This window comes from Saimiri boliviensis, chromosome 2 (genome assembly GCF_048565385.1).
Source record: "Saimiri boliviensis isolate mSaiBol1 chromosome 2, mSaiBol1.pri, whole genome shotgun sequence".
NCBI classification, from domain to species: Eukaryota; Metazoa; Chordata; class Mammalia; order Primates; family Cebidae; genus Saimiri; species Saimiri boliviensis.
This window is the reverse complement of record NC_133450.1, coordinates 57,209,427-57,231,755: the sequence shown is the minus strand read 5'-3', so window position 1 is coordinate 57,231,755 and position 22,329 is coordinate 57,209,427. Positions and strand designations below refer to the sequence as shown.

The 22,329-nt window shown below is 43.4% G+C and overlaps 1 long non-coding RNA gene across 1 annotated transcript in view; it reads left to right on the top strand.

Moving 5' to 3' along the window:
* The first annotated feature begins 12,967 nt into the window (after positions 1 to 12,967).
* LOC141583572 (uncharacterized) overlaps positions 12,968 to 22,329 on the top strand; it is a 364,246-nt gene continuing 354,884 nt past the window's right edge. The window contains exon 1 of the long non-coding RNA XR_012516224.1: positions 12,968 to 13,480. This is a non-coding gene — a long non-coding RNA (uncharacterized LOC141583572). The remainder of the gene's footprint in view (positions 13,481 to 22,329) is intronic.

The window sequence follows — 22,329 nt, the reverse complement described above, 5'->3', positions numbered from 1 at the left end:
GAAATACATTGAATACTATAGAGATTCAGTTGTAGGGAGGCTAATGAATAGACTGCTTGGTTAAAGCGAGTGAACCCTTTGGCTAGCTCTTTCTTAGATCTCTTTGATTTTAGTTGGTTTGGTTCATGGAGATCCTGGCTAAGGAGCATACCCCAAACTCTTGGTATCATCCTCCTGATAGCCTTAATAGTAGTCTCATTGGCATGCTGTATTCTCTCAAAAGTTTAAATGTTTGCATACAGCCATCTCTAGAATGTCAAATGGTCTGTCTTCAGTTGGAATGACAGAAACTTGAAGAAATGTGTGATCACAAGGACATCATAATCTATGAATGATGTGCTGAGACCAGATGCCCAAAATGATGGTAAAAGAGTGGCACTAAGGCCCTAAGTTTTGGTCATACTTTCACTTAAGTGAGAACCTGACCAAAAGGGGGAGATTTTTAAACAAAATTATGGGAGGCCATTGTTTTAGACTGAGCTCATGCACCAGGCTCCAACAGACCAGATCAAACAAAAATGGAGTCACTTACGGTAAATGTGACATAAACTAAGACTTTAAGGAAACACATAGATCCTAGAACAGTCCAGGTTTTGTTTTCCTCCTGTAAACAGGACATTACAGCATAAGGAGGTACCCTCTACTCTAACTTTTCTGGAAAATAACTTGAGGTGGGTACAGTGCCTCATGCCTGTAATCTTAGCATTTTAAGAGGCTGAGGTTGGCAAATTGCTTGAGCTCAGGACTTTGAGACCAGCCTGGGCAAGATGGCAAAATCCTGTCTCTACAGAAAATTTAAAAATTAGCCAGGTGTGTTGGCACATGCCCATAGTCCAGCTACTTGGGAGACTGAGGTGGGTGGATTGCTTGCGCCCGAAAGGTGGAGGTTGCAGTGAGCTGAGATTGTGCCACTGCACTCCAGCCTGGGCAACAGAATGAGAACCTGTCTCAAAACAAAGCAAGTCTCAAAACAAAGAAGTCCTTGTTCCCACCTTACAAAACTCAGTGTTCTGCTATTTCCCAGTGGATTTTGAGACAAAATAAGTACATTTATGATGATGATAGTAACATCAATGACTAAAGTTTTGGTCAAATTTGAGAGGATCACCACAAGGGGAAAATTGTTCATTCAATTTTAGCCTACGGCTGCCTGACATATTTTAAGTTTGGCCTAAAGGTTTCGCTGTACATAGTGAACTATAACCTAAATGGATGTGTAAACAAACAGGTTGTAACTAACTCTTGTGCGAATCACTGAGTTTTGGCCAATGAAAGAGGGGCCAACTGTTCAAATCATGTTCAAATAACACAAATGGTGAGCTGTAACCAATACAGCTGTTTCTATATGTCAGTTCTGTTTTCTGCACATTACTTTCCCTTTTCTGTCAGTCTTCTACCACATGGCTGTGCTGGAGTCTCTCTGAGCCTACTCTGGCTCAGGAGGCTGCCCGATTTGTGGATCTTTCTTTGTTCAATTAAACTCTGTTAAATTTAATTTGGGTAAGAATTTTTCTTTCTTTCTTTCTTTCTTTTTTTGAGATAGAGTCTCACTCTGTCACTCAGGCTGGAGTGCAATGGCGTGATCTCAGCTCGCTGCAACCTCTGCCTCCCAGGTTCAAGTGATTCTCCTGCCTCAGTCTTCCAAGTAGCTGGGATTACAGGCACATGTCACTACCTCCAGCTAATTTTTGTATTTTTAGTAGAGATGGGTTTTCACCATGTTGGCCAGTCTGGTGTTGAATTCCTGACCTCATGATCCACCCACCTTGGCTTCCCAAAGTGCTGGGATTACAGGCGTGGGCCACTGCGCCCAGCCAGGCTAAGAATTTTTCTTTTGATAATACCTAGATATGATATAAATATCCATAAGAGAACATGTATTAGTTGGTCTGTTTTCATGCTGCTAATAAAGACATACCCAAGACTGGGTAATTCATAAAGGAAAGAGGTATAATGGACTCAGAGTTCTACATGGCTGGGGAGCCCTTGCAATTATGGCAGAAGATGAAGGAAGAGCACAGCCATGTCTTACAATTAAGTAACAATCTGTGAGATTTTCCCATGTGGAATCTAGCAGGATTCACCCTAGCTGGGATTCAGTAACCCCATCCACTTAAAAATACAAAAGCAGTCATTTAGACTTGGAAAAGAGCTTCAGGAAAAGATTTCTTGCCACCAGAATTGTCCCTCTTTGGCTCTTTCGTCTTCCATCCTTACCAAGCATTCTAATTAATTCCACCTGTGGACTTGCCTCAGGTTAGATCAAAAGTAGGGTTAATTTTCCAGAGGGCAACTTCTTAGCTTCTGTGCCAGGATACCCTCTATGTGTATAAGGTCATTACCAGAGCATTTGAGCTACCTCACCAAACCCTTAACCCTTTCACAGCACAATGCTTCAGGTAGCCACCATGCAGCAATCAGAGTTTTCATCTTGGCATGCAAGATGAAAATGATTTTTACCATTTCTGGTCTTCCTAGTTGTGGAAGGAAACCTAAATATGCTACCCCAAATATACTTCTCTGGCATATTTTGATATGGCTATTCAGAGGGGCTGCAAACACAGGAATAGCTCTGAAAAGCTGTCCTTTTGTGGAGGAGATTTGCATCTGTAGAGGAAATTTACATTAGTGAGGTAAACAGTAAACAAGCTTTCTCTGAGGCCCCCCCCACCCCCCACCATCTGCTTTATTGAGATCTAGGAAAAATTAACTCACAGGAAAAGGAGACTAAAAGTCTATTAATGGAAAAACCAAACTCTGCAAAAATATTTAAGAGGTTTATTCTGAGCCAATGAGTGACTGTGGCCCAGGGAACAGTCTCAAGAGGTCCTAAGAAAGTGTGCTGTAGGTGGTTGGGTTACAGTTTGGTTTTATACATTTTAGGGAGACAAGAATTGCAGGTAAAATCATAAATCAATATATGGAAGGTTTACATTTGTTCAGTCTAGAGAGGCAAACTATCTTGAAGTGGGAGCTTAAGGTCATAGGCTGATTCAAAGATTTTCTGATTGGCAACGGTTTGAAAGGGTTAAGCTTTGTTTAAAGACTTGAAGTTAGCAGAAAGAAATGCTTGAGTTAAGATGAGGGGTTCTGGCTGGGCGCGGTGGCTCAAGCCTGTAATCCCAGCACTTTGGGAGGCCACGGTGGGTGGATCACGAGGTCAAGAGATCGAGACCATCCTGGTCAACATGGTGAAACCCCGTCTCTACTAAAAATATAAAAAATTAGCTGGGCATGGTGGCGCGTGCCTGTAATCCCAGCTACTCAGGAGGCTGAGACAGGAAGATTGCCTGAACCCAGGAGGCGGAGGTTGCGGTGAGCCGAGATTGCGCCATTGCACTCCAGCCTGGGTAACAAGAGCAAAACTCCATCTCAAAAAAAAGAAAAAAAGAAAAAAAAAAAAGATGAGCGGTTCTGTGGAGGACTAAGTTCTTGTTTTGTAGATGAAGCCTCATAGATAGCCACCTTCAGAGGGAATAGATGACAGAGCAGGAGTATCACCATCTTGGACAAGCACAGCCATTCTAAAGTTCCCCTTGATCAAAACCCACCTAAATCCAAAGGGCAGGTGAGTATAATGGCTAAGGTCAGCATGACCATAAACCACAAATGACATCTCCCACCAGAAACATTCCAATCATAAAATAAACCCCTTCCTGACCAGAGACATTTAAGCCCCAAGATAACTTCCCCTCTGGCTGGAGAGATGTCAGCCCCAAGATAATCTCCCCTCTGATTAGAGACATTCCAACCCCACCATAAACTTCTTCCTCACACAGAAACATTCTAAGCCCATGAGAAACCCTCTCACCATAAAACCAATAAATACTCTTAGTCTGTAAGAGAGAGTGCTCCTGATCAAAATTGGCCAGAAGCCCCTCTCAGGTTTATTCTCCAAAATAAACCTGTCTTTGACTATTGAGCTACTTTTCGTCTGTCTGTCCTTCATTCCCCTTCCTTCCTTCCTTCCTTTTCTCCTTCCTTCCTTCCTTCCCTCCTTCCCTCCCTCCCTCCCTCCCTCCTTCCCTCCTTCCTTCCTTCCCCCCCCCCCTTTCTTTCTTTCTTTCTTTTTCTTTCAACAGAGTCTTGCTCTGTCACTCAGGCTAAAGTGCAGTGGCTTGATCTCAGCTCACTGCAACCTCTGACTCTTGGGTTCAAGCAATTCTCCTGCCTCAGCCTCCTAAGGAGCTGGGACTACAGGTGTGTGCCCCCACTCCTCAGCTAATTTTTGTATTTGTAGTAGAGATGGGGTTACACTATGTTTGCCAGCCTGGTCTTGAACTCCTGACCTCAGGTGATCCACCTGCCTTGGCCTCCCAAAGTGCTGGGATTATGGGTGTGAGCCACCGCATCCGGCCACGTGTTTCTTTTCTCTTTCTTTAAGTCTTACAATAGATGCCAGATGTCTCTTTTCAGACCTTAAAGGTGTTAGATTCTCATCTAATCTCTCCTAGATCCAGGAGTGGCCTAGAAAGAAAAGGCCCAGTTGCATTCATGGAGATTCTCCAGGGATTAAAATTTTCCCCAGAAAAGATGGTTTTGCAGGGCCATTTCAAAATATGTCAAAGAAACATATTCGGGGATAAAATGTTTTTATTTCCTCCAGGATCTGCTATCTGTCATGTGATGCTATACCACAGTCAGGTTGGAATTTGGTATCTTATTGCCACCAAGAGTCTGTTTTGTCTGTCTTATGATCTCTATTTTAATGTTACTGCTGGTCAGTTGCCCCTAAACTCCAAAAAGTAGGGGGTATAATGAAGTGTGTCCAACTTCCCTTCCCATCATGGCTGGGAATTCAGTTTTTCAGGTTTCTTTGGGGACCCATTGGCCAAGAGGGAGTCTGTTCAGTTGGTTGTGTAAACCAAAAATAAAATTGTAAGCCCCTGACCATCTAAATGGACCTCTCCTTTCAGCAAGGACATTCCAAAGCCAACCTGAAAAATGAGCTCAAGCCATGATGGGAAGTGGGAAGGGGGCATCAGACATGCCTCATTATACCTTCCTCCCTTTTGGAATTACTGATAGAATAGACTCTTTAAGTCTGACAAGAAACCCTTACAATCTATTCTCTCTGAAGCCTGCTACCTGGAGGCTTCACCTGCATGATCAAATCTTGGTCTCCAGGATGGCTTATCTTAACCCAGGAATTCCCAAGTTTTTAGACGATAACTTAACTCTTCCAACCAATTGCCAATCAGACATCTTTGAATCTACCTATGATCTGGAAGCCCCCATTTCCAGTGGTTCCACCTTTCTAGACTGAACCAACCAATGTACATCTTACTTGATTGATGTTTCATGTTTCCCTAAAATGTAGAAAACTAAGCTATACCCCAACCTCCTTGGGCACATGTTCTTGGGATCTCCTGACAGCTGTGTCATGAGCCATTCGTCACTCACATTTTGCTCAGAAGACATCTCTTTAACCATTTTATGGAGTTTGACTCTTTTCTTTGACAAATGGGGGCTTAGGGTTTTATTTTTAGTTTATAAGTCTGACACTTTTAAAGTCTGACAGAGATCTCTTACCATAGGCTACCACCTATTCTTTCTAAGGGCACCTCCAAGATTCCCTGAAAGGTGTTTATCTACAAAACAAGAAGCCATTGTTTGTCATACTTTCCTCTCTTCATTCTCCCTGTGCCAATTACCTCCCCCCACAAGAAACCCAAGCCCCTATTCTTTCAATAGCCTCAGGATGGTAAAAAACTTTAGTCGGGCCGGGCGCGGTGGCTCATGCCTGTAATTCCAGCACTTTGGGAGGCCGAGGCGGGCGGATCACAAGGTCAAGAGATTGAGACCATCCTGGTCAACATGGTGAAACCTCATCTCTACTAAAAATACAAAAAATTAGCTGGGCATGGTGGTACGTGCCTGTAATCCCAGCTACTCGGGAGGCTGAGGCAGGAGAATTGCCTGAACCCAGGAGGTGGAGGTTGCGGTGAGCCGAGATCGCGCCATTGCACTCCAGCCTGGGTAACATGAGCGAAACTCCATCTCAAAACAAAAACAAAAACAAAAAAAGCTTCAGTTATCTGGATCTTTGAGTCTTTTTCAGTACTCTCATGTCCATATGCACGTTAATACATTTATATGGTTTGTTTCCTGTTAATCTGTCTATTGTTAATTCATTCCAATAGACTTAGGCTTGAACCTTCAGAGGGAAAGTTTGAATTTCTCTACACTGTTAACAACAACAAAAAATTTAATTGCCCTCAAATCTCAGAGATGAATGAAGTGGCTAGAAGGCCTAATGCTGTTCCTTCCTTATAACTGCTGTCAGAAGTGTTGGAGCAAGAGTAACTCCATCTTGAATATGGGCTGGGTAAAATGAGGCTGAGACCTGCTGGGCTGCATTCCCAGGAGGTTAGGCATTTGTAGTCACAGGATAAGACGGGAGGTTAGCAGACTGGTTTCACAAGATACAGGTCACAAGACCCCACTGATAAAACAGGATGTGGTAAAGAAGCTAGCCAAAACCCACCAAAACCAACATGATAATGAAAGGGACCTCTGGTCATCCTCACTGCTCATTATACGCTAGTTGTAATTCATGCTAAAAGACACTCCCACCAGCGCCATGACAGTTTACAAATGCCATGGCAATGTCCAGAAGTTACCCTATATGGTTTAAAAAGGGGAGAAACTTCAGTCCTGGGGACTCCCTACCCTGTTGCCAGAAAACTCATGAATAATTCATCCCTTGTTTAGCATATCATCAAGAAATAACCCTTAGTATACTCAGTCAAGCGGCCCATGCTGCTGCTCTACGGAGTAGCCATTCTTTGATTTCTTTGCTTCTCTAATAAGCTTGCTTTCACTTTATTTGTGGACTCACCCCAAATTCTTGTATGAGATACAAGAATCCTCTCTAGGGGTCTGGATCAGGGACACCCTTCTAGTAACACTGTGATCTCACTATCTTTATAGGGTGTTCTTTTTCCTGGCAGCAGTTATCAAAGCAGGAGGCACATGATCATCAGTGTGAGATTGTCTGGATGTAGAAAAGTCAATGCCAACTTCAGCGTCTCCATAATCTGTTGACAGGCAGTTAAGAGGGAAAAGTTGGCCAGTCACGGTGGCTCATGCCTGCAATCTCAGTACTTTGGGAGGCAGGTAGGTGGATCACAAGGTCAGGAGATTGAGACCATCATCGCCAACAGGGTGAAACCCCATCTCTACTAAAATACCAAAAATAAAAAATTAGCCAGGCATGGTGGCATGTACCTGTATTCCCAGCTACTTGGGAGGCTGAGGCAGGGGAATTGCTTGAACTTGGGAGGCAGAGGTTGCAGTGAGCCAAGATCAAGCTGCTATACACATCCTGGCAACAGAGCGAGACTCCATCTCAAAAAAAAAAAAAAAAAGTTTCCAGAAAAATTTAAATTCTTTTAATTTTCAAAATATTTCTTGTAGAAATGATAAGACCTTTGTTTAACCCCAATCTTATCATCAGACTTACAGTTAAATGTAGGGGATAGTGGGTGTGGTGGCACACGCCTGTAATCCCAGTGAGGCTGAGGTAGGAGGAATACTTGAGCTAGGAGGTTAAGACCAGCCAGGCAACATAGTGAGACCACCATCTCTAGAAAAAAAATTGGCTGAGTGTGGTGGCACACACCTGTGGTCCTAGTTAGGAGGCTGAGGTGGGAGGATTGCTTGAGCCCAGGAATTCAAGGCCATAGTGAGCTGTGTTCTCACCACTGCAGTCAAGCCTGGGTGACAGAGTCAGACCCTGTATTAAAAAAAAGTATAGGATAAAGGATAGCTTTCAACTCAGTCCAAAAGATCAATTTCAATAATGTAAGTAACAAAGTTGATTTTTGAACAACAAAAGTAGCAACCTCTTTGTTAAAGATATACATGCAGTTCACTCACAGCATACTTTCCATAAATGCTGCTATTTAAGATTTGGTTTTGATAAAAAATGTGTCTGGATCATGTTTTTTCCTGCTTCTGTCCATTGCTTACACCTGGAGAAATGACCCTTTAGTAAGTAATTTTTTCAACCCAGATTTTTCTCTGATCTAGGCAAAAGACTTCTGATTGGTTTTCTTTCAGTCAGTTTTTCTCACAGCAGCACACACCCACTCACTTTTCACTTTGCCTTGCTTTCTTTTCTTTTCTAGTTTTTTTTTTTTGAGACAGAGTTTTGCTCTATCACCAGGCTGGGGTGCTGTGGTGCCATCTTGGCTCACTGCAACCTCTGCCTCCTGGATTCAAGCGATTTTTCTCCCTCAGCCTCCTAAGTAGCTGGGAATACATCCAGCTTGGGAGCACCATGCCCAGTTAATATTTGTATTTTTAGTAGAGACAAGGTTTCAACATGTGGGCCAGGCTGGTCTCAAACTCCTGACCTTGTGATCCGCCTGCCTCAGCCTCCGAAAGTGTTGGGATTACAGGTGTGAGCCATTGCTCCCGGCTGCCTTGCTTTCTTTAAAAAAAAAAAAAAAAAAAAAAATTAAAAAAAAATTTGAGTCTCACTTTGTTGCCCAGGCTGGACTCGAACTCCTAGGCTGAAACAATCCTCCCACCTCAGCCTCCGGAGTAGCTGGAACTACAGGCTGCCTTGCTTGCTTTCTTGATGGTGCTCATCACTCTCTGAAATAACTGTTTTTCGTCTGTTAGATCTCTATAGTGAATAATGAGTGTCTGTTTAAAGCCCTTGATTAAGGATCAAGGATTAATCTTTAATCCTGAAGCTGTTGAAGGGCTTTTAGGATTAAGTCCTATCTCAGTCTGACCCTTGTCTGTCTGTCTGGCATCTCCTCCAGTGCTTGTTCCAGCTCCTTGGGACCCTGTCTGATCCCCATCTAACCATACCCTCTTCTCTGGTTCTCTTTCACATGCTGTTCTCCATTTCTGGAATATTTTTTCCTCAGTTGACCCCTGTTCACCCTTAACCCTTTGGGTACCTGACCCACTGACCTGAGGAAGGACTCCTTACTGTGTGTTCCATGAGCTTTCTGGGCTTCCCTCATCAGCGATTTTTTTTTTTTTTTTTTTTGGTTTATTATTGTCCATTTGTCTGTATTCCTCCGTTAGATGCGAAGTTGGGGGCGGAGGTCTGCCCCACTCTCTGGTGTCTTTTCAGAGCCTGAGAGTCTGGCATACATATTTGTTAAAACAATAAACAAATGAGTGAACAACTGAAATTGTAGCTTAGAAGCAATTCTACTTTTGTTACATGATAACCTGATATATCATGCTTTATCACAATTACTCTGCCAGAAAGCAGGATAAGAAAAAGGCCAGAAATCTTGGACCTGGAGAAATGCTTTTCGCGGAAGTTGTATCTGCAGTAAACAGGTGATGTGGGAATCTGGGCTGCTGATTGGGACGCTTGCATTGACTTCCTCATTCTGCCACTTTCCAGGATTTCTAAAACACAGGAGAGAGATTCCAAAACACTCTCAGGGGCTGGAAAAATGCACTCAGTTCCTTTTGGGATTAAAGGTTTGTGATTCTGTACTCTCTGATTTATTAATCCGATCAACTAGGCAGACTTAATTAATCAGGCGAGATTCAGGGTAGCAGGCCGAGCCTTCCGGGAAACATTTATGGGCTTCCTATGCTAGTCCACTAGAGAAAGGGAAGGACATGTTCACTGAGGAGTTGCCTGGATCCTGAGGATGATCTCCCTCTCTCACGGCTTGGCTGCTGGAGGACAGCTCAGGCTTTGCCTGAAGGAATGGGGCATAATTATCAGGTTGGTGCAAAAGTAACTGCAGTTTTTGCCATTACTTTTTATTTTCCTTTTTTAAGACGGAGTCTCAGTCTGTCACCCAGGCTGGAGTGCAATGGCATGATCTCAGCTCACTGTGACCAGGTTCAAGCAATTCTCTCACCTCAGCCTCCTGAGTAGCTGGGATCACAGGCACATGCCACCATGCCTGGCTAATTTTTAGTACAGATGGGGTTTCGCTATGTTGGGTAGGGTGGTCTTGAAATCCTGACATCAGGTGATCTACCCGCCTTGACCTCCCAAAGTGCTGGGATTACAAATGTGAGCCACTGCACCAGGCCTGTCGTTACTTTTAATGTTGAAAACCGTAATTACTGTTGCAACAACCTAATAGAAAAGTATCAGAAAGGAGTTTCAGTGAGGAGACTTCATGGGCCTTAAACTGTTTGAGGAGTCTCAAGCCTGCCCACAACAACTTTTTTTTTTTTTTTTTTTTTTTTTTTTGAGATGGAGTCTTGCTGTCACCCAGGCTGGAGTGCAATGGCGTGATCTTGGCTCACTGCAACCTCCACCTCCTGGGTTCAAGTGATTCTCCTGCCTCAGCCTCCTGAGTAGCTGGGATTACAGGTGTGCACCACCACGCCCAGTTAATTTTCTTTTGTATTTTTAGTAGAGACGGGGTTTTACCACGTTGGTCAGGTTGGTCTCGAGCTCCTGACCTCATGATCTGCCTGCCTTGGCTTCCAAAAGTGCTAGGATTACAGGCGTGAGCCACCGCACTGGTCCACAACAGTTCTTATATACCCTTAGGCTGCAAAAAACGTAGAGACTGACCCCAAATGCTCTCTGTGGATCTTTGAGCTGGGAGGAGTCATGAATCCTGCATGCAGCCCTGCAGGCCCTCACAGGTTGAAGGCAGCTCTGAGATCCCATCCATGATTGCCCATGTATTTGTCTAGATTCTTCCACTGGATAGGAAGTTGGGGGCACAGGTCTGCCCACTCTCTGGCGTCTCTTCAGAGCCTGGCATATACATATTTGTTGAACCAATGAATGAATGACTGATGCCCTAATGTAGCTTAGAAACAATTCCTCTTTGATTATATGACGGTGACAGTGTCTATTGATGGGAGCTCAGGGCCACTTTTATTTTAAATACCTGATTTGGAGAAATCGGGGACAACTTCCCTTTGGTGTTCATGATAGGAAAGATTGTTGGGGAAAACTGCCAGAAGAATCCTTCTGGGCTCTTGGTCAGGTTGGCCTAGAAGTGAGGCAGAATAGGGTGTGGAGGCAGGGAACCTCAGGACTTCCTGGAACTAAATCAAGTGGAAAGCGCTTCAGCTATGACAAGAAATAGCCTCTTCATTTATATAGGACATACACCAAGCTAATGACTTTGTAACTTCATTTCATCCTCTCATTTACATAGAGTGTTTACCACGTACTTAACTTGGTAACTTTCCCTTTTAGCCTCTTCGCTTATATAGGGCTTACACCAGGTAACCAATGGAAACCTCTCGAGGGTATTTAAAACCCAGAGAATTCTGTAACAGGGCCCTTGAGCCCCTATGCTCCCACCCCGAGAAGTGTATTTTCATTTTCAATAAATCTCTGCTTTTGTTGCTTCATTTTTTCCTTGCATTGTTTGTGCATTTTGTCTAATTCTTAGTTCAAAACACCAAGAACCTGGACACCCTTAATCGGTAACAGAAAGGCTTCTTGCTAGCCTAGTCTTCTACAATAAATTGAACTGGAAGGATTCAAGAACAGAATTTACTTCTGAACTAAAATGAAATCTTGGAAAGCTTAAGGCGGAAAGTCTTCATATTTTGGTCTTCATCCTTATTTTCCTTCCGGCCAGGATTTGGACTGATGGAGAGTATTGATTAATATTGAAAATTTGGGGCCTGGTGTGGTGGCTCACAACTGTAATCCCAGCACTTTGGGAAGCCCAGGCAGGCAGATCACTTTGGCCCAGGAGTTCAAGATCAGCTTGGGCAACATGGTGAAACCCCATCTCTACAAAAAAAAAAACAAAAACACCAAAACAAAAAAAACCAAATTAGTCAGGCATGGTGACATACACCTGTAGTCCCAGCTATTCCAGAGGCGGAGGTGGGAGAATCAGTGGAGACTGGGAGGTAGAGGCTATGGCAGCCAGGTTGCACTGACGCAGGCCTCCATAACAACTATTTCGGCACTGACTGAGGAGTTAAGTTAAATATTAAAAGCTGAAAGAGCCAATGTCCTTATACAAACACTGGCATGTAACAAAAGCCCACCAAGAGTTTTGCCTTGGTCTTTCCTGGGCCTTAAAGCAAAATAACAAAGGAATTCTTAACAGGACCCATTTAGTATTAAAGTTTTATTGGCCGGGCGCGGTGGCTCAAGCCCGTAATCCCAGCACTTTGGGAGGCCGAGGCGGGTAGATCACGAGGTCAAGAGATCGAGACCATCCTGGTCAACATGGTGAAACCCCGTCTCTACTAAAAATACAAAAAAATTAGCTGGGCATGGTGGCACGTGCCTGTAATCCCAGCTACTCAGGAGGCTGAGGCAGGAGAATTGATTGAACCCAGGAGGTGGAGGTTGCGGTGAGCCAAGATGGCGCCATTGCACTCCAGCCTGGGTAACAAGAGTGAAACTCCGTCTCAAAAAAAAAAAAAAAGTTTTATTGTAGGTGAAGAAACTCCCCAGGCCTCCACAAACAAGTTTATTGGGGGTCTAAAGGAACTCCTCAAACCTTCGTGATTTAGAAGGAGACAAGATAAGGGTAATCACCCCAGCACCTGGACCCATTTAGATTAAGTAAATTTACTGAGGGTCCAGAGGAAGGTCTTCAGGACTCAGACCTTAGTTATAGATTAAGTTAATCACTTAAGTCTTTTGAGGAATGCACACATATGTAGACATAGAGCTTAAAAGGTTTATCAGCTCTGGAAAACTTTGTAATTTTGAGCTGGTCTGGTGATAATTTCAGGACTTCTCCCTGTAACTGGTTGCAGAAATAAAACCTCTCTTCCTCCCCAGTTTATCTGCATCTTGTTATTGGGCCATGAGAAACAGCAGCCCAACCCTCACTTTGGTCTGAGAACAAGGCTGCAGTGAGCCATGATTGTGCCACTGCACTCCAGCCTGGGTGACAGCAAGACCCTGTCTCAAAACCAATCAAACAAACAAAAAAAAAAAAATTGAGAATTTTGAAGATTGTGGATTTCATGGTCTTTTTTTTTTTTTTTCTTCTATATAAGGACTGAATTATCTCAAAAAATTAAAAACAGCCAAATTCTTGTGGGTCTTCTGAACTGGGTTAATTGCTCTTGGGAGTTTTAATTTTAGTTTCTGGGGCCTCTGACTTGTCAGACGCAAAGAATGATGATCAATCCAGCAGCACTCAGAATCAGAAAAGGTTCAGAGAACTCTGCGAAGAAGGACTGACATAGAAAATAAGTTAAAGTACAGAAATAGCCTGGTTGAGGTTGCAGCTCAGCCATTGCTTTATTTGGCCTCGGGTCTGATCGGCTGGCAGCCTGTGATTGGCTGAAGCTGGGCTGCAGACTGCCTGAGACTCAGCTGTTTGTCATTTTCCTAAGTTAGGTTGCAGTTCCTTACCTAGGAACTGAGAGTAGAGACAGCCTCGAGTCAGGGGCCTTAGTTATTTAATGTAACGCTCTCATGATACATTTTTCTGCGTGAATATGCATTTAGTAGCCTTTTGGTCATGGACATGAAGCAAAGCTGCGAAGGGTGCAGTTTTCTGGACCTGAAAAACAAGTTGGATTAAAGCAGGTGAGGCTTCCCCCTCCCCATCGGTGTGTACACAATTTCTTATCCCTGCGTCCCCTTCCTCCTGCCATTTGCCTTGGCAGTGTGATTTGTAGCTGTGATACTGGTTGGGGCAGGTGAGGCTTAGAAGGGGCAGATTATGAAGGATTGTGTTGGCACACTCTGAGATTTGGGGCCCAGCCTGCGTATCCTTGAGGACAGGTCAGAGCTGGTCCCAGAGAACGGCTTCCAATGCTGGAGCGTCCTGCTGCTCTCTGCTGCCCCCTAGGGGAATATTCTCACACTGCCGTTCCAGATCTACCGTAAAAAAGAGTAATTTCCAGGTGGAACAAACTGGGCCCTCTCCTCCCGAGCTTCTAAGGCCATTTCCTCTTTAGCCTTCTACATTGCATCTCAAAAGGAGAAGTTAAAAGCCAGAGGAGGGACCTGTTGGCGCTGCTGGTCAGGTCTAAAGGATTAAACCCCCTACTGCTAACCACTACCCTATCTATAGATGACAGACATGGTATGGAGGAATTTTCCCCGGAAGGCAATTGTTCTTGCTCATCCGCTCAGACCCCCACCTCGTCACGTCCCCCGCAGTGTCGACCCTCTCACATGTGCACCTCTCAGACTGTAAGCCTTTAAAAGGGCCAAGGTTTTCTTTGTCGGGGATCTTGGTTGTTGAGGCATCTAGGCCGCTGCAGCTCCCGGAATAAATTTACCACTTCTTTCCCTGTTCGGTGTTAAGAGAGGTTTGTTTGCCACCCTTCTGCTTCAGGTGTGAAAAGAATTTCACTGGTTAGAGTCACATATCGAGAAAAACGCACAACATACCTAGAGCCTATGGCAAAATCCATGCACCCCAGCCTCTTCGTCTGCAGCTTTAATTCTCACCAAACCATCCCCACATGTGATTGTTTCTGTTCCTTGTGTCCTGACTTTAAGATCTCATTTCAAACTTGTCAATCCCTTGCTGCAATCGGGTCTGTCATATTTCTCAGGTCTGTTAGGTGGAAGTCCCATTTAAAGAGATGATAAGATTAGGCATGGCTTATCCTCAGTAAACCTTAGCGCTTACTTTTCTAAAAAAGGGCATAGTGTAACTGGTTGAGCGTGAGCTCTGGAGTCAGGGGAGTGTCAGGTCCACCCCTGAGCATGAGGCTAATGCCCACCCTCTGTGGTGGGGATGGAATGAGATGATATAGATAAAGCACTTTGGGTAGAGACTGTCTCATAAGCCAATGAATGTTGGCTTTTAGTAGTTCCTGCTCTTACAATTCATTCATTAGTTTGTTACCTGGAATGGTTTCCAAGCCCTCCAGTTTGTTGACTGCATTCTTCATGATTTCTCCAGCGTGATGCTCTATGAGAAACGGCAGGCACACAGACAGAGCCCTGACCCAGTGGGGTCACAGTGGGTGGTGGGGACAATCACTCTCAGACCCAGTCATGACAGGAGTTAAAGTGCTTTTAGCGGGTCACATATGTTCTACGACGTAAAAGCGAAACCGGCTCTGCTTCCCGTATGTCCAAGCACTTCACCTGTAACAGCAGATAACCAAAACATAAAACAGTTTTCACCCTGAAATAAATCAGAAGTATCAGAATCACCTTGAGAGGCCTCGTCCCCAAATAATAAAACATGAATGTTTATTGTAAACTTGGGCTCCTTCCAAAACCAGCCCCCACCTCTCCCCGCCCTCCCCTGCCCCCCCATTTGCTATGTGGATGTCTAGAGTCATGGCAAGAGCTTTGTGATTATAACAGTCAAGTGAGTTGTTTTCTCTCTGGGAACACATGAATGGATACTTTGTAGCTTTGATAATACTGCACATTTTTCCTTTGAGTCCTTGTTATGTTTTTTTATTTAACCAACCAGTCCTTTGTAAGTCTGATTGTCTTGCTCTCTTTGAAGGTGAACTTCCTTCCTTTTGTAAATGCCTCTTTCTCTGAGTGTTTTGACATCAGTTGTGCCTGAATTGCGATGAAGGACAAAGTCTCAAAAGATGTTCCATCTGGTCCACTTTGTTATTAGGTTAAGATAAAAAAAATTTGAGAGGCCGGGCACGGTGGCTCACGCCTGTAATCCCAGCACTTTAGGAGGCCGAGGTGGGTGGATCATGAGGTCAAGAGATCGAGGCCATCCTGGTCAACATGGTGAAACTGCGTCTCTACTAAAAATACAAAAAATTAGCTGGGCATGGTGGCGCGTGCCTGTAATCCCAGCTACTCAGGAGGCTGAGGCAGGAGAATTGCCTGAACCCAGGAGGCAGAGGTTGCGGTGAGCCGAGATTGCGCCATTGCACTCCAGCCTGGGTAACAAGAGCGAAACTCTTGTCTCAAAAAAAAAAAAAAAAAAAAAAAAAATTGAAATACTTTTACAATATAAATACTCATGAGAAGTATAAATACTTTTAGAGTATAAATACTTGAGAATTACCCATGAGAAGTGGTGAAATTGTGTAGTTATTTCTCATATACCCTTAGTTTAAGATAGCATCTTAACCCTAGCACATTAGCAAACCAGGAAACTAACAATGGTATTAACCAAAGTACAGGTTTTATTCGGATTTCACCAGTTTTTATATGCATTTTTGTTTTGTTGCCCAGGCTGGAGTGTGGTGGTGTGATCTTGGCTCACTGCAACATCTGCCTCCCAGGTTCAGGTGATTCTCCTGCCTCTGCCTCCTGAGTAGCTGGGACTACAGGCGCATGCCACCACGCCCGGCAAATTTTTGTATTTTTTTTAAAGTAGATTTGGAGTTTTCACCATATTGGCCAGGCTGGTCTTGAACTCCTGACCTCAGGTGATCGCTTGCCTCATCCTCCCGAAGTGCTGGGATTACAGGTATGAGCCACTGCACCTGGCCTAGATGCCCGTTTTTTGTATGTGTATATGTGTGTGCATAGCTCTGAAATTTTCTCACATGATTTATGTAAACACAGCCACATCCAGGATACAGACAATTCAATCACTCCAAGAAATTTTGTGTTGTAACCACGTTGTAGTCACACTTTCTCCCTAACCTGACCTGTGACAACTATTGGTCTGTTCTTCATCACTACAATTTTGTTATTTCAAGAATGTTATATAAATGGTCCATATAGCATATAAACATTTAAGATGGGCTTTTTTCTCTTAGCATAATGCACTTGAGATCCACCCAAGTCATATGTTATCAGTATGTTTCTTTCCGTTGCTGAGTAATATACTGTTATATAATGTACTGTTATATAATGTAATGTGCAGTATATTTCACCGTTCACTTGTTGAAAGATGTTTGGGTTCTTTCCAGTTTTGGGGCATTACAAATAAGGCTGCCATGAGCATTTATTTAAAGTTTCTTTGTGTGCATGTAAGTTTTATTCTTCTAGGTTTCTGGGTGATCGTCTTATGTCATAAATTGTGTTTGCGGTCGTATTTGTAACACAGTTGGTGTTAAGTTGGGCTTCTTGGATTGTCCTGTGTGCATGAGAAAAGAACAGAGGTAACTTAGTGTGTACGCGATGCATTTAGGCCAAGTGAAGTCAAACGCTATCATGACATTTGATGCTAATTGTGATTTGACAGGACTTCAAATGGAGTTGATTGGTATCGAGCTATCACACATGGTTGTATAAATCTGCCAAACTCAAAAATATTTGTGTGGAAACAGCAGTTCTGTAGTTACGTTGTGAAGAGAAGAGTGATTTCGTTCCAGCAGAAAAACATCATCTACCTCATTATATTAAAACAATTGTTCATTTGGATTTTTATTGGTTTTATAGTTTTCTTTTTATTTCATTTATAAATTTGTTTTAATTTTATGTCTGTGGACTAGCACATAATCAGTTTAATGGCTCAATAAAACCACAATAATATATGTGATTTAATAGTGGTTGTGGTATTGAATAAAGGCAAGGTGCAAAACAAATACACTATATTAAAAAAGCTGTGAAGGTGGGGATTTATATCATGTTTTATGTTTGTGCATATTAATATAGTTGGCATATTGGATCAAACAGAGGTAAAAATAAAGGTGCTTAAACAAATATAGAAGGCCTACTTCTCTTAGAAAAGTCTGAGTTGGTCTAGGATCGTAGGGTCATCTGGATACCCAGGTTCCTTCTAACTTTTTGCTCTACCTTCTCCTAGATCAGTGCTTCTCAAATTTGTGTGACTACTAATTACTTGGAGATCTGATTGAAATGGACAGTGCGGCATCAGTCAGCCTAGGGTGAGGCCCGAGAGCCCGCATTTCCACAAACTCCCAGCTGCGGCTCCTACCTCTGGGTCGCAGACCACATTTGGAAAAGGAGGGTCCTGAGGACTGCCTTCATTCACACGGTTGAAGCAGTTTCGTCTCCACTTCACTGGATTTCCAGCTATGGGAAGGGGTCCAGAGGAAGTGAAGGACTGGCAGCGTCTTCATGAGAACATGAAGTTGTTTCTATTCTCTTCGCTTCTCACTGCCAGCACTTGTCATATGACTCTACCCAGTTGCAAGAGAGGCTGCAGAATGTAGCCTCTAGGTAAAGCTCTAGGTAAAACTTGAGGAATTCTATTAACTAAAAGGAAGGTAGAGAGAAGTCATACTAAGGAAGTATTAGCAGTCTCTATCACAGTAGTTCTTGAGAGTTTAAGGCGACATGGGGTTTGTGAGAGTTTTTTCCTTTTGAAGAGGTTCATACGTTCCTAAGTTTGAGAAATGCGAATCTGAAGTGTAATGTGAGGCTCCATTTTAAGAGTTAATAAGATAAGCATAGCTTGTCCTTAGTTAATCCATACTGCTGCTTTTCTGAAATTGGGTGTGGAGCGCTGGCTCAGAATGTGATCTCTGGCAGGGCACAATGGCTCATACCTGTAATCCTAGCACTTTGGGAGGCAAAGGTAGGAGGATCGCTTGAGCCCAGGAGGTCAATGTTGCAGTGAGCCATGATTGTGCCACTGTACTCCAGCCTGGGCAACAGAGGGAGACCCTGTCCCAAAAGTTGGAAAAAAAAAAATGAAAAAGAAAAAAGAAAAAAAGTGGGCTGGGTGCGGTGGCTCATGCCTGTAATCTCAGCACTTTGGGAGGCCTGAGTTGGGAGGTCAGGAGTTTGAGACCAGCCTGGCCAACATGGTGAAACCCCATTTCTACTAAAAATACAAAAAAATTAGCCAGGCATGGTGGTGTAGACCTATAATCCCTATAATCCCAGCTACTAAGGAGGCTGAGGCGTGAGAATTGTTTGAATCCTGGGCAGCTGAGGTTGCAGTGAGCTGAGGTCATGCTACTGTACTCCAGCCTGGGCAACAGAGCGAGACTCTATCTCAGTTAAAAAAAAAAAGTGTGATCTCTGGAGTCAGAAAAGTCTCAAGTCCACCACTGAGAGTGAGAGTAATGCCAACCTTCTGTTGTGGGGAATACAATGAGATGATATATGTAGAGCCCTTTGTGTAGCGCATGCACCTGCAGTCACACGCGTACAAGACTTCTCATAACCTCTGCTTTGCCTGCCTTCTCAACATCATCTCTCCCTGTGAGCATACCTTCTGTGCCAACTCTTGAATGATTTATTTCTGCCTGAACAAACATGTTCTCACATCCCTGTGTCTTTACATATGGTATTCCCTTTGTCCTTCTCCATCAGTAATTTGTACCCTAATTAAGGCTGGTTGGCAAAGTATTTCACGGTGTAGAGTGCACCCCTTAGCACAGGCAGAAGTTGTGCAAATTTGTGGTTTCTATGGAGACCCCCTCAAGAGACAATGATGGATAAACACGAATGGAGACTATGTTGGAACCTCTCAAGCCTTCTGTTTTGCTGATGGGGGCCACACTGAATAAGGCCCACATAGCTATAATGAGTTTTGCTATAGAGAGATTCTAAGACAATCCTAGAAGTGAAGTGGCCTGGATTCTATTTGAAGATGTTACTGACTCCTTGAGAAGCCTTAAGATACTCAGTTTAATTAACTCCCTTGCAGAATACTAGTTTATTTCTTTAAGTTGGAATATGTAACAGGCTAAGATTTTCCTTTCTTTGAGAATACCCTACAGTTTCTTACAAATAATCAAAACTCAGTGTGTGTGTTTGTGTGTGTGTGTGTGTGTGTGTGTGTGTGTCTATGTGTATATGTGTGTGTGAAAAGAAACATAAAATTCCCATTTCATTTTTTGCTTTACCTTCTCAGTTTGAATGGAATTCTCAACACATTTTTTTCCTGGATGCACTCATAGTTCAAGTGATGTTCCTTTTAGGAAAACAGAACAAATCCCCGACAAAAATTACCCATAGGATTTAGTAAACCCACTGTATTTTTCTGTTGTGTTTCAGTTCTGTTCTGTGTCTCTTCATCCTCTTTATAGCAGGAGCTCATCATTCCTTTTTTCTTTTTGGTAGCATCATTGCTGTTTTGTTTATTTTTTTTCGGTCTAATTGCCTCATTGATTCATTTACCTAATAAACTTAATGACTGAATTAAAAATACTTACATGAATGAAAATGTAATCTCCTGTAAATCCTCTACTTCTTTGCACAAGGTTTGACTTTTAGAAAAATAGGTGCTTTGGGCTGGGCATGGCGGCTCATGCCTGTAATCCCAGTGCTTTGGGAGGCCAGAGCAGGCAGATCGCTTGAGGTCAGGGGTTCGAGAACACCTGGCCAACATGAAGAAATTATCTCTACTAAAAAAAATACAAAAATTAGCTGGGCGTGGTGGCTCATGCCTGTAGTCCCAGCTACTTGGGAGGCTGAGGCAGGAGAATCCCTTGAGCCGTGGAGGCAGAGGTTACAGTGAGCTGAGATCATGCCACTGCACTATAGCAAGACTGTCTCAAAAAAAAAAAAAAAAAGGCGCTTTTGACTTTTTCTCTCTATTTCATGCCTTTCTTAAGACATGTGCTGGTTAACCTAGAGAGTGACTCCATTAGCCAAGTGACAGTAGTCAGCCTGTGTTCAAAAGGACTTAATCCCTGGCATTTTCTTTCTTGTTCAAGTTGAGTACCTGTGTTCTTTCTTGAGAATGCAGGCTTCCCTCTTTGGAGTAATCTGTGTCAATGCCAGGAGCTCTGTCATGGCAAAAGAAATATAGGTGTGAACAAGGAAATTTACTATGCTTTTAATTCAGTCAGTTGGTCAATATTTATTTATCACTGTGACATATCAAGAGGGACCTCTGTTCCCTAGGAGCTCTTTACTTAAGGTAGAGAAAAATAATGGCGAGACAAAAAATAATGTTGAAACAGAGCTGTAGGAAATTCTTTTGCTGCCCAGTCCTTGTTCCAGCACTCTTAGCCTCTTGGTGTTCCAGGACTTCCACACTTCCTTTCTGGCATCTTTGAGCAGAGTTGTGCATTGCAGCATGGACTCTGGTGGTGGTGGTAAGTGCCTGGGATGTGGTGTTAGGAGTATCTTCCTGGTCTTCCCTATGGAGAGTGATAAGAAAGGGAATTGAAGGCCACGCAGTGGCCCATGCCTCTAATCCTAGCACTCTCTCAGGCGGGTGGATCACTTGAGGCCAGGAGTTCGAGACCAGCCTGGCCAACATGGCAAAATCCCGTCTCTGCTAAAAATACAAAAATTAGCCCAGTGTGGTGGCAGGCGCTTGTAGTCCCAGCTACTTGGGAGACTGAGGCAGGAGAATCTCCTGGATCTGGGAGGTGGAGGTTGCAGTGAGCCGAGACTGCACCACTGTATTCCAGCCTGGGCGACAGAGCGAGACTCTGTCTCAAAAAGAAAAAAAAAGAAAGGGAATTGAGAATTCCCTAGGTATCCGCTCTGGAGGTAGTGCAAAGCATGCGGGTTTTGGAATCAGGCCTGACTCTGTTTTGTAACCTAAGAGTGAGATTTTGACCCCTCTGAAAGCTCAGTTTCTCATCTGTAAAATGGGGATAATGATACACACCTGCCTCATTATACACAAGGCAGATGTGATGATTAAGTGAAAATGGAATGTGAAATGCTCAGAGCAGGGCCTGGCATGAAGTAGGTGCTTACTTTGCCCCTCGTCCTCTCAAGCCTCCGGCAGGGCCTTGTGCTTTCAGAATCATGCCACATTCTCTCTGGAGAAAAAGCTATGTTATTTGTTAAGCTGCTCCACTGGCTCAGTCAATAGACTAAGAGTTATAGTCCCCAGAGTCAATCGACCTATTGTTGTTAAATGGCCTTGGCCCTGCTAGTTTTGGGAGTTGTCATTTTGCACTGTTACTGATTTATAGTTTTCTTCCAACCCTTCTCTTGCAGATGTTATAATTAGTCCAGAGCACTAGATGGCGCCATTTCACTAGGTATCGGTAACTTTCACAAACGGAGCCCTCTGTCCTGCACTAAAAACAAAAAAAAAAAAAACAAAAAAAAACCAAAAAACGGAATTTGTATTGCATGCATCAGTATAGCCATATATTCCAGCACATCAAAGAAATACCTTTACATTTTGGTGTTTCGTTCATTTATTGTGGGGAGCGTGTAATGCTGAGAAATCATCCAGAGGTGCACAGATTTGATTTAGTTCCATGGTTTAGTAGAGCAAGAAAACTATGGAGTAGACTCACAGGAAAGCCACAAATGTAATTGAAACTGGAAAATGAAGTGTATGAAGCAAGGCCAAGTAAAAGTGGATTACTTGTTGTTTAAAGAACAGACAGGTAGGCTGGGCACAGGGGCTTATGCCTGTAATCCCAGCACTTTGGGAGGCCAAAGTGGGTGGATCACCTAAAGTTAGGAGTTTGAGACCAGCCTGGCCAACGTGGTGAGGCAGAGGTTGCAGTAAGCTGAGATCACACCACTGCACTCCAGCCGGTGACAGAGTGAGACTCCATCTCAAAAAACAAAAAACAAAAAACAAACAAAAAAGGGTAGGTAATGTCATGGTAAGCTCTAACAATGGAAGGGCTTCTAGGGAAGAT